Raw genomic sequence first — 11,825 nt, 5'->3', positions numbered from 1 at the left:
ATGTGAAAAAGGTCCCAGCAGGGCTGGCTAGCGCTAATGGTACCTTTACTATCTGTAACACCCCCAATGTCATGCTATAGTGACCACATAGTAATGGTGCCATGTCATCGCAATTAATTTTCAAAACCTCACTTTGATCCAAACCGAATTCAAATTGAAATTAAAATAGAATCAAATAATTATTTCATCAAATTGTAAAACAAAAATGTTCGCTGGATTGCAAAAAATTACTAAATAATTTTCTTGAACGAACCAATATTATTTGAAATATTACATTGGCCCCAACCTATTTAAAACAGTGCCTGAAACAACCTTTTTATCCACTTGCATTTATGCAAAATTCAAAATTAATTCAAATGCTTGCCAACGTTTTTATGGCAGTACTAAATATTGTAAAGTAATTATGTGGCACAACTCCATATTTTATAAAAGCATCTTGTGGACAAATATTTTGCAATCCAGAAAAGAAATAAATAAATAAATAAAAGAAACGGGAAAAAGAATTAGAAAAGGGGCCTTGGTGGCAGAGGAGGCCCAGCCCGCACCCCTACTTATCTCCTACCTAGCTACAAGAACAGGCAGGGATAGCCGTGGCGCCATCTCCATGGCCGACGCCACACGTCGAACATCCATGCCCCCTCCCAGCCCTACAAGGCGCCGCCCGCGACCCCGTACAAACCCTCGCATCTTCTCCCTCTTCCTCGCGCCGTAGCTCTTACCCCCACACAAATCCGAGACCCCGTCGCCACACACGTCGTCGATCTCGTGCTCCGGAGCCGTCCCGCGCCACGCCACTTGTCCAAGAGACTCGCCGTCCACGTCTCCTTCGCCCGAATGCTTCGAATCGAGTAGGGATGCACCGCATCATCGCCTTCATCGTCGTACTCTCCACCACGACCGCATCATCTCGCCATCGATCTACAACACCACGCCACCCCGATCGTCGCAAGCACGTCCCCGGCCTTCCCCTCGGTGAGCCGCGTTGATTCCCCTGTTTCCCCCTTCGAATCTGTGTCGTTCGCCCACGCCCTGCCTGCGCCCATGCGCTCACCGTGTCGCGGCTAAGCCCCTGCTCCGCCTTGGCTGTGCCCGTGTTGTTGCCGCTCCACGCTGCTGCGGGTCATGACCGTCGGGCCGCCTTTGCCGCACACGCGCTCAACCGCCTCTCACTTCTGCCCATTCGCGGCCTAGCCGCGCTGCCCGCATGCACAGTCCCGCCTGCGAGCCACCGTAGCCGCTGATGTTCGTTGCCGCTCGCTACGCTGCACGGTTGCTGCTTGCGGAGGATCTTGCGCGGCCGCCGCTGCTCGCCTCAGGCTGCCCTGCGCTGGCCCCTCGCCTCTGCGCATGACCCGCCGCTCGCCGTGGCTGCTTCCGCGCTCGCCGTTGCCTCTACTGGCCGGCCGCACCACACCCGGCTCCCAGCCATGGCTACATGCGTGCCCAGGCACCCCCGTCGTTGTCTTAATTAGTAGCTTAGCCCCAATTAGAGTAGGCCTAATCCACCTCTAACACTCATTGACTGGTGGCCCCCACTGTAGCAATTAACTAAATCATTGGGTCATTGACAGTAGGCCCCACTACTTAATTAGGATTATTTAAAACGTGTGAAACTCTGTTGATTAATTTGAGTCTATGACACCTGGGGCCTGCGCGTAAGTTTAACCAGTCAACCGTCAACTGTTGAATGTTGACCGGGCTGCTGACTCAGCCCCATGGCCCCACCTGTCATGCACATGTGCTAGTTACAGCTGTGTATAAAAAGTATCTCACTGCTTAATTCCGAAATAATAATAAATCCAGAAATTACAAAATCAATAAAACTTTGTAAATCCATAGAAAATAATCCGTAACTCGGATGAAAATAATTTATATATGAAAAATGATCAGAAAAATGAGACGAACCCGAAGACGCTACCCACTTACCTATCAGATGCCTCTAGCACTGCCAACATGGAACCTTTCTCTCTGGATCGTCTATCCGGTAATTGCCCAAAGCCGGGGATATATCCACAGATATTTTCCCGCTCCGTCTGTAACGTGTAGCATCGTGTTAGGACATCCCTAGCACCAAGTATTGATGTGTTATGCCTTGTGTTGCTTTGATTGCTCTGTTATTTATTGTGTTCCCCCTCCGTTACTTCTTTCCGGTAGACCCGGAGACCGCTGCCGATACCCCCGTGATCGACTACATCAACGATGACCCCTCCTCGGCTGAGCTTCCAGGAAAGCCCCCCCTTGATCACCAGATATCGTCTATTCTTGTCTCTACTTCTTGTATTAGAGTAGTGTAGCATGTTACTACTTTTCGTTAATCCTATCATGATGCATAGCCTGTCCTTGCTACTATTGTTGTTACCTTTACTTACAATCCTACATGCTTAGTATAGGATGCTAGTATTCCATTTGTGGCCCTACATTCTTGTCCGTCTGCCATGCTATACTATCGGGCCGTGATCACTCGGGAGGTGATCACGGTTATATACTTATACATAATATATGATACTTGTGGTGACTAAAGTCGGGTCGGCTCGACGAGTGCCCGCGAGTGATTCACGGATTGGGACCGAAAGGACGTTCGTCCTGACGGCCCTCTGAGTGAACCTTTGTGGCGGCGCGACAGGGTATGTTGAGACCACCTAGGAGAGAGGTGGGCCTGGCCCTGGTCGTCGTCCGCGGTCATTTCAAAATAACACGCTTAACGAGATCTTGGTATTTGATCTGAGTCTGGCCACTGGCCTATACGCACTAACCAACTACGCGGGAACAGTTATGGGCACTCGACGTCGTGGTATCAGCCGAAGCCTTCGTGACGTCAGCGACTAAGAGGCATGCGCCGGATTGGACTGGAATGCCTACTCTTGTATTAGGGAGGCTAGGTCTGTTTCCGGCCGCCCTCGCAACATGCAGGTGTGCAATGGGCGATGGGCCCATACCCCTGCACTATAGGATTTAGACTGGCGTGCTGACCACTCTGTTGTGCCTTGGTGGGGCTGCGACATGTTGATCTTCCGAGGCCGGGCATGACCCAGGAAAGTGTGTCCGGCAAAGGGGACCGAGCGTGTTGGGAAATGTGGGGCACCCCTGCAAGGAAGTTTATCTATTCGAATAACCGTGATCTTCGGTAACAGGACGACTTGGAGTTGTACCTTGACCTTATGACAACTAGAACCGGATACTTAATAAAATACACCCAGACAAGTTCCAGAGACAACCCGGTGATCGCTTTCCCACAGGGCGACGAGGGAAGGATCGCCGGATAGGATTATGCTATACGATGTTACTTGGTGAACTTAACATCTACTCTATTCTACTCTTGTAAGACGAAGGCTGCCAGAAGAGATGATACTTGTTACTTTCCAGCTATTATCTTCTACTGCTGCAAGATGGAGGCCGCCAGAAGCGTAGTCTTCGATTGGATTAGCTATCCCCCTCTTATTCTGGCATTCTGCAGTTTAGCCCACAGATATTACCCCTTTACACAGATACCTTTCCATATGTAGTGTAGATCCTTGCTTGCGAGTACTTTGGATGAGTACTCACGGTTGCTTTGCTCCCCTTTTTCCTCTCTTCTCGGATGATGCAACCAGATCGGTGGAGTCCAGGAGTCAGAGGATCCCGAGGATGTTTCTACATGGAGTTCGGCTTTGAGGAGTAGTTAGGAGGTCCCAGGCATGAGGCCGTGACTTTTCAATCGTTGATACTTTTGTGCTAGCCTTCTTAAGGCAGACTTGTTTAACTTATGTCTGTACTAAGATACTGTTGCTTCCGCTGACTCTTGTGTATTCGAGCTTATGTATTCGAGCCCTCGAGGCCCCTGGCTTGTAATATAAAGCTTGTATTATTTTAAATTGTGTCTAGAGTTGTGTTGTGATATCTTCCAATGAGTCCCTGATCCTGGTCGTACACATTTGCATGCATGATTAGTGTCCGGTCAAATTGGGGGTGTCACAAGTTGGTATCAGAGTCGACTGCCTATAGGAATCTCCCTTTCCAACTCCCTGGCCGAAGTTGAGTCTAGTAATTACAAAACCTTTTACTAACATGGTTGTGTGGCTTACGGACCCACATCGCCATTGGGTGGTATTAGGATCTTTTATTCCTCGTCTATACTCTGGGACTCTGTTCTCTCATCTATTCGGGTTAAATGAATTTACTAACTACATTAGGTTCTCGTAACGACTTTCCCCGGAGAGCCCCTTCATTCCGGATGGTTGCCTGCTTCACTAAATGACTTCGAAGATACTCTCCGATCTACTCCATAGAACTTGTGTTCATTTCTTTTGCAACCCCTTAACACTGTTGTATCATTATGGATAACTGCGTACCCTCGCCATTCATACTTCCATCCCTTCTTGTTATTACAAGATATCCGAAAGTATTCTCCGACTTTCGAGAATCCTTTTTCTGACCGCCTTGCAGCTCTTTTCCGCCTGAATAACCCTACGAATAATTCCTCACACTTATCGGGGATTCATTCATCCACGGTTAATCATATGTATCATAAAATTCTCCAAATGCAATTCGATCTCCCGAAGATCCTCTGCAGCCTAGTGCTCCTGAAAGTCTTGTCTCCCTGCATTATTGTTAAATCCATATGTCCGGCAATATTCATTAACATCCTTCGTCATTGTCATCCTGAACCTATTGATTAATTATGTTGCGATTGCTCGCAATCATCACTCGAACCCTGAGTTGGATCTCGGCCAATCATGTTGTAACTGATTGTCCACCTAGTTTCCTTCAACTTGAACGTCGAATTATTTAGCTGTTACTATAATATGATGCCTTTGCATTCTTTTCTTCCTCTGATTGAGTACCGATACTCACCTCAGCTCCATTGTGGATCGCCAGATCCAATGTTGGATTATTATCTGACAATGTCCTTCATATTCAATCACCTTGTGAGTTCTTCCCCCGATATATAATGCCTTTGGTAAATTGTATTCTCTAATTTGGCTAACCATGCTCGGCTTTCGAGCTTGTGATATTTACTCTTCAAGTTTGTGGTATATGTCCCTAAGATGTCCCCATGGGTTGAATCTATGCATTCCATAATCCGTGTGAAGTCGAGAGTTTTCACGAGTCATACTCTTCTGGTGTTTTGCCAGATAAAATTTCAACTCTACAACTACGTCGAAAGTGAGAAGTGAATGAAAGGGTTTGCATTGGAGAAGTGGGAGTCGACCTTAAACTTTGTGTTCATGCCCATTGAGGGAGTCCTGGATTAGGGGGTCTCCGGACAGCCGGACTGGTGGACTATGAAGATACAAGATTAAAGACTTCGCCCCGTGTCCGGATGGGACTCTACTTGGCGTGGAAGGCAAGCTAGGCAATACGGATATGTATATCTCCTCCTTTGTAATCGACCTTGTGTAACCCTAGCCCCTTCCGTGTCTATATAAACTGGAGGGTTTTAGTCCGTAGGACAACATACAATCATACCATAGGCTAGCTTCTAGGGTTTAGCCTCTCCGATCTCGTGGTAGATCAACTCTTGTAATACACATATTATCAAGTATAATCAAGCAGGACGTAGGGTTTTACCTCCATCAAGAGGGTCCGAACCTGGGTAAAACATCGTGTTCCTTGCCTCCTATTACCATCCGCCTTAGATGCACAGTTCGGGACCCCCTACCCGAGATCCGCCGGTTTTGACACCGACATTGGTGCTTTCATTGAGAGTTCCTCTGCTCGTCATCATTAGGCTTGATGGCTCCCTTAATCATCGATAGCGATGCAGTTCAGGGTGAGACTTTTCTCCCCGGACAGATCTTTGTCTTCGGCGGCTTCGCACTGCGGGCCAACTCGCTTGGCCATCTGGAGCAGATCGAGAGTTACGCCCCTGGCCACCAGGTCAGGTTTGGAAGCTTAAACTACATGGTCGATATCCGCGAAGACTTGATCTTCGACGGATTCGAGCCCCTTCCTAATGTGCCACACGGTCACGATGAGCATGATTTAGCTCTGCCATCGGACATTGTTCAGGAGATCGCGCCGGCAACCGCTCCGACCCTCAATTCGGAGCCAGTTGCGCCATCCATGGACGGGTGGATAGACCCCGCCACGGAGGCCGCACTCTCATCGGCGATCGAGCCGAGTATCGACCTTACCCTTCATGGCCACGGACTCTGAACTGCCTGCGCCCATACCTATCGAATCCGACTGGGCGCCAATCATGGAGTTTACCTCCGCGGATATTTTTCAGCACTCGCCCTTCGGCGACATACTGAACTCATTAAGGTCTCTCTCCCTGTCAGGAGAGTCCGGGCTGAACTATTTTCGGCAGGATTGGGATGCGTATGACAAAGAAATTCGTCGCCCACCCATCACCCACTTAGTAGCCACTGTCGACGATTTGACCGACATGCTCGACTTCGACTCCAAAAACATCGACGGTATGGACGACGATGCAGGAGACGAACAGGAACCACTGCCCACAGGGCACTGGACGCCCACTTCATCATATGATGTATACATGGTGGACACACCCAAAGAAAACGACGACGAGGAACGGAACGACGCAGCGAAGGGTTGTTCCCTCGGGAAGCAGTCAAAGCGGCGGTGTAAGCGCCACTCCAAATCCCGCCTCGGCCGAAACATCGGTCATATAGACCCAGCGATAGAGCACGGTGAACCATCGCCCGACCAGGGCAACACGGAGAATCAAACCGAACAACCCGACCCCGTCGAAGATAACAGTCCGGACGATATCACACCGGATAGGCACCCGGAGCAACAGAATGCCCATCAAAGGCTGGTTGCCACTGCGAGGAGACTGAAAAAGCAGAAGCAAAGGCTCAGGGTTGCACAAGACACACTCAGAATCAGATGGAGTGAAGTACTCAACACTACAGCGAAGTATGGCGGTAATCGCCACACCAAGAGCTACCCGAAGCGAAAGCTGCTACCTGAATTCGATGAGGAGGCCTTAGATCCCCCGCAATCAAAAAACAAAACGGCCATCTAGTCCGATAGACGACCTCGTGGCCAACATAGAACGGCAAACGACGCCGCACATAAGCCGGTACGCTATCCACGTGAGGACTCGCATCAAAAGTACGGCGCAACCAGATCCATCTACGGGCCACGCAAGCGCGCTCCAGCACACAATGCAACACAACAAACATCCAATACCACGGTACATCCAAATAAAGGGGTGCCGCACACCCCCTATGTTTTCACCGATGAGGTGCTAGACCATGAATTTCCAGAGCGATTCAAACCCGTAAACATAGAGGCGTACGATGGAACGACAGACCCTGGGGTCTGGATTGAGGACTACATCCTCCATATCCATATGGCTCGAGGAGACGATCTCCAAGCCATCAAGTACTTACCCCTCAAGCTCAAAGGGCCAGCTCGGCACTGAATTAAAACCCTCCCCGAAAACTCCATTGGAAGCTGGAAAGAGCTTGAACACGCCTTTCGGGCAAATTTTCAAGGGACCTATGTTCGACCACCGGATGCAGACGATTTAAGTCATATAACTCAACAGCCTGGAGAGTCAGCCCGGAAGCTTTGGAACAGGTTCCTCACTAAAAAGAACCAAATAGTCGACTGTCCGGACGCTGAAGCCTTAGCAGCTTTCAAGCACAGTGTGTTGAGACAAATGGCTTGCCAGAAACCTCGGCCAAGAAAAGCCGAGAACAATGGCAGCATTAACAAGCCTCATGACCCGCTTTTGCGCGTGTGAGGACAACTGGTTAGCCCGATGCAACACCAGCGACCCAAGTTCATCCGAAGTCAGGGACAGAAACGGGAAATCACGACGCAGCAAAAACAAGCGTCGGAATAAAGAAGACAGCCCAAAGAGCACAGCGGTAAACACCGGATTCAAAAGCTCTCGGCCACGTCAGCAAAAGCTGCCCCCAAAGGCAACAGAGATGAACTGTCCAGCCTAAACAAGATTCTGGACCAAATATGTCAGATCCATAGCACCCCCGATAAACCTGCAAATCATACCCATAGAGAATGTTGGGTCTTCAAGCAGTCCGGCAAGCTTAACACCGAACACAAGGGGCAGGATACACCAAGCGAAGACGAGGACGAGCCTCGTAAGCAAAGCACTGGGGAACAGAAGAAGTTCCCACCAGAAGTCAAAACAGTAAACGTATTACACTTGACAAAGGGGAGAAACAAAGCGGCACTCCTAGAGACACATGCCCCAGGGCCTATCACCGCGGAGTCCTGCCACTGATCGTTCCAACTGGTCACCTTCAACCATCGAGATTACTCGGCAAGTATCCGGTGTGCAGGATGGGCTGCCTTGGTATTAGACCCAATAATTGACGGATACCACTTCACACGAGCCCTGATGGATGGTGGCAACAGTCTAAACCTGATATATCAGGACATAGTCCACAAAATGGGGATAGACCCAACAAAAATTAGCCGCAGCAATACTACCTTTAAAGGAGTAACGCCGGGCCTAGAGGCCCATTGCACGGGCTCCCTGCTACTAGAGGTTATATTCGGCTTTCCCGATAACTTCCGTAGCAAACATTTAACGTTCCACATCGCTCCGTTCCAAAGTGGCTATCAAGCACTACTCGGACGCGAAGCTTTCGCTCGCTTTAACGCAATACCGCATTACGCTTCCCTCATGCTTAAGATGCCCGGTCCACGTGGCATCATTACAGTAAATGGAAATATTGAGTGCTCCTTGCGCGCGGAAGACCGTGCGGCTGCCTTGGCAGCCGCACACTAAACGGCCTCACCAACTAAAGCATCTGACAGGTCGTTAAGACCACGGACACGGTTGGACGAGTCCGGTACTGCTATATGTAATTGATACAGGTTTGATGGCTATACCCCTATTACAATACAAGGGGGTCAACGCGTGCGCACAAGTGACAATCAGGCTCAACTTTACTCATATTGTTTATTTAGTATAACTTACCTTTTGCACGACAACTTTTCAATTAAGTTCCTCTCTTTTTCAGATGACCATCGTGCTACACCCGTCCAGAATACAGCATAACAGAGACACAGGCGCAGACGTGCAGCAGGGACCCGTTTGAAGGATTCTTTTTAGATTAAGACCCTGCGTAAACCTTTTTTACTATCTCTTGTTGATACACATCCCTCAGATTCTCAGTACAATTGAGAAGGATGCTGACGTATTGGCATGTGGCCACGTCAGAATATTGCACGTACCTGGACACTAGGGGCTTATTACAAAGGGCACTGTTTAGGCCCGGTTTACACCATAAAGACTGAATACCTTAGGGAGCATTCGGCGTCACGAGTTTGGCCTTATATGCATCAGCTCCGAATCATATCTTTGGTCAAATGTTGGGTTTGCCTGGCTCCTATGTTTTTCTGCCTTACGTTCCGCTCTATCGGCTAAGGCGGCACCAGGAGAACTACTACGATTGTGCCCTGGTTCATCCGGACGAGCACCTCAGTAGAGAAAGCTGAAAACTAGCTGTCATGATATAGCGTGAGACTGGTCAACCACTCGATGACCTATCGGAATCTTCGGGATTCCTCCGCCTTAACGAAGGGCTGTTTCCCGGCTAGGCATGTACGCACCCTGAATTTGGATGAGTGCGGAGCCACCAGGGGCTATATAGTAGCCCCACTGTCAAACTCCTCTGGCTAAGTGGAAGTGTTAAAGCATTATAGTCCGGTTGCCTAGTTCGCTACGATATCACCTCCTTAATGGACCAAGACGTTGGGTCAAGTGTGAACATGCGTCTTCTGCGAACACCCTCGCATTATATGCATGGGGGCTGAAGCCGACGACTGCAATCTTTCAGGTTATATACATATATACATAAACGGCCGCACAGGAGGCATCATAATACTTTCGGGCAAAAGTATAAATACAGCCTTGATAAACTTAATAAAACATAGTTTTTACAATGGGAACACATGTCACTCAAACATAATATTCTTCAAGCACTGGGCCTCTATCGAACAAGCGCCTTCAAGAACTTCTTCAAAATAGTGCTCGGCAGCCACTCGGCCTATGGCCGAACCCTGCGCCACAACATTGTTGGCATCCATCTCCGCCCAGTATGTTTTGACACGGGCAAGGGCCATCTGCGAGCCTTCTATGCACGCCGACCTCTTCATCGCATTAATGCGCGGCACCGCACCAAGGAACTGCTGCACCAAACTAAAATAGATGTTCGGCTTTGGCCTTTCCGGCCACAGATGATCCACAACAGACCTCATGGCGAGTCCGGACAATCTATTCAGCTCGGCCCATTCGGGAAGCCAATCAGTCAATGGAAGTGGACGCTCTGGAACGTTAATTTGTGACCAGAATAGCTTGTCCAATTCACGATCTGTTTGATCTCGGAAGTATTCGGCCGCATCGACAGCACTCGCCACCAAGTCCAGATATGCATCCACCGAACTCCACAGCCGGTCCAGAGGGGCATACCGAGGATCTCCAAACTTCCTCCGCAGCATAAAGGGTTTCCCAGCTGCGATATCCCTGGCTTGACGCAGCTCCTCCTTTTTCGCTCTCATCGCAGAGCGGGTATCTTTGGTCGCCATCGTGGCCTTTTCCAGGTCCGTTGCCTTCGCCCGGTTTTCTTCTTCAAGAAGATGGCAACGGTCGGCAGTATCTTTTAACTTTACAGCCATCCTGGCCATTTTCTCTTTGCTCTCGCAATGTGCGGCCTGTTCGGCCCTTAACTCTTCGGCCGCTTGCAAAGCAGCCGCATTGCTACTCGTTGCTTGCTCCTTGGCTCAGGCAAGCTCCGCGCGAAGGGTCTCAACGGTGGCCGCTCCATCTGTAGTCACAACATATTAAAGATACTGGCATCATGCTGCTCTTATCATGTGACAATCACCAGAAAGGCCACTCACCCTGTGCCTCGTCAAGCCGCTCATTGACAAGCACGATGTCCGCATCTGCCGCATCCAGCTGCCGCTATAGTTCGGCATACCCATCAGTTCGGCTAGCCACCGGAGCCTCCACCACCTGCACATAAAGGCAGTGTGGTTATTGCCTGGGACTATGATCCTCTGTTTGCCGCCATTTTCGACGACAACCAAAGTCTCAGGGGCTACTATCTACACAGGGCACATCTAAAAATGTGCGGTACTTCCAAAAATATACATCATTTCACGTACCTCAAAACCCGTTAGTAGACTCATAAAGGCTTCATGCAGCCCACTTTCAGCGGACGAAATCCTTTCAATCACCGTACCCATCAATGTGCGGTGCTCTTATGAGATAACCGCCTTCTCCAGCAGATCCCTCCGTACATCCGACCGCGCACCAGACGGTGCCGGACTCTTTTGATTGCTCTCTTCGAGAGCCGGATACTGAGGACTTCGGGTGGCCATAGGATTACCTTCTGGCCTTGCCGGATCAGGAGAAACCCTCCGCGACGACACCTCAGGGTCACCCGCTTCGTAAGGCGGTGTGGCAGGGGGAGTCGTTTCTCTCTCCATCATCTCCGGAAGAAGATCCCCCGAAGACGAGCTCAGCTGAGAAGGGCTGAGATCCCAACTGCAAGATAAATACTTCGGTTATTTTTCTCAGAAGTAAGGTAGGATATCTTCACTATTAAATACCTTTTGATTACTTACAACTTGTTAGAGGGCTGATCCCCGCGCGGACATTGTGCGGCAAGAACACCCTCCGAGGCAGGACCCTCTGGCGGAGATTTCTTCTCCCGTTTGGAAACCTTGATTTCCGGATCTTCGGAGGTAGTCCTGTTCCTTCCACGAGGAGAGAGAATGTCAGATTCTTCCCCTCGGTTATCCTCCCTCATGGAGGCGCTCATTCCCTCGGTTGGAATAGGTAGCGACGGAGGCCCGCTTTCGCCCTCTTTATTCCCCCCTTCATCTTCCTTTGA

At 49.7% G+C, this 11,825-nt stretch overlaps 1 long non-coding RNA gene across 1 annotated transcript; it reads left to right on the top strand.

Annotated features, from left to right (window-relative positions):
• Positions 1-415: 415 nt before the first annotated feature.
• Positions 416-9,158, top strand: LOC147975444 (uncharacterized). The gene is made up of 2 exons (XR_015600790.1): positions 416-972; positions 2,155-9,158. It is a non-coding gene; the product is annotated as an uncharacterized LOC147975444 (long non-coding RNA).
• Positions 9,159-11,825: the final 2,667 nt, after the last annotated feature.

Source organism: Triticum urartu, chromosome 4A (genome assembly GCF_056163025.1).
Source record: "Triticum urartu cultivar PI428250 chromosome 4A, HENAU_Tu73, whole genome shotgun sequence".
NCBI lineage: Eukaryota > Viridiplantae > Streptophyta > Magnoliopsida > Poales > Poaceae > Triticum > Triticum urartu.
This window is presented reverse-complemented; position numbering and strand designations above follow the sequence as displayed.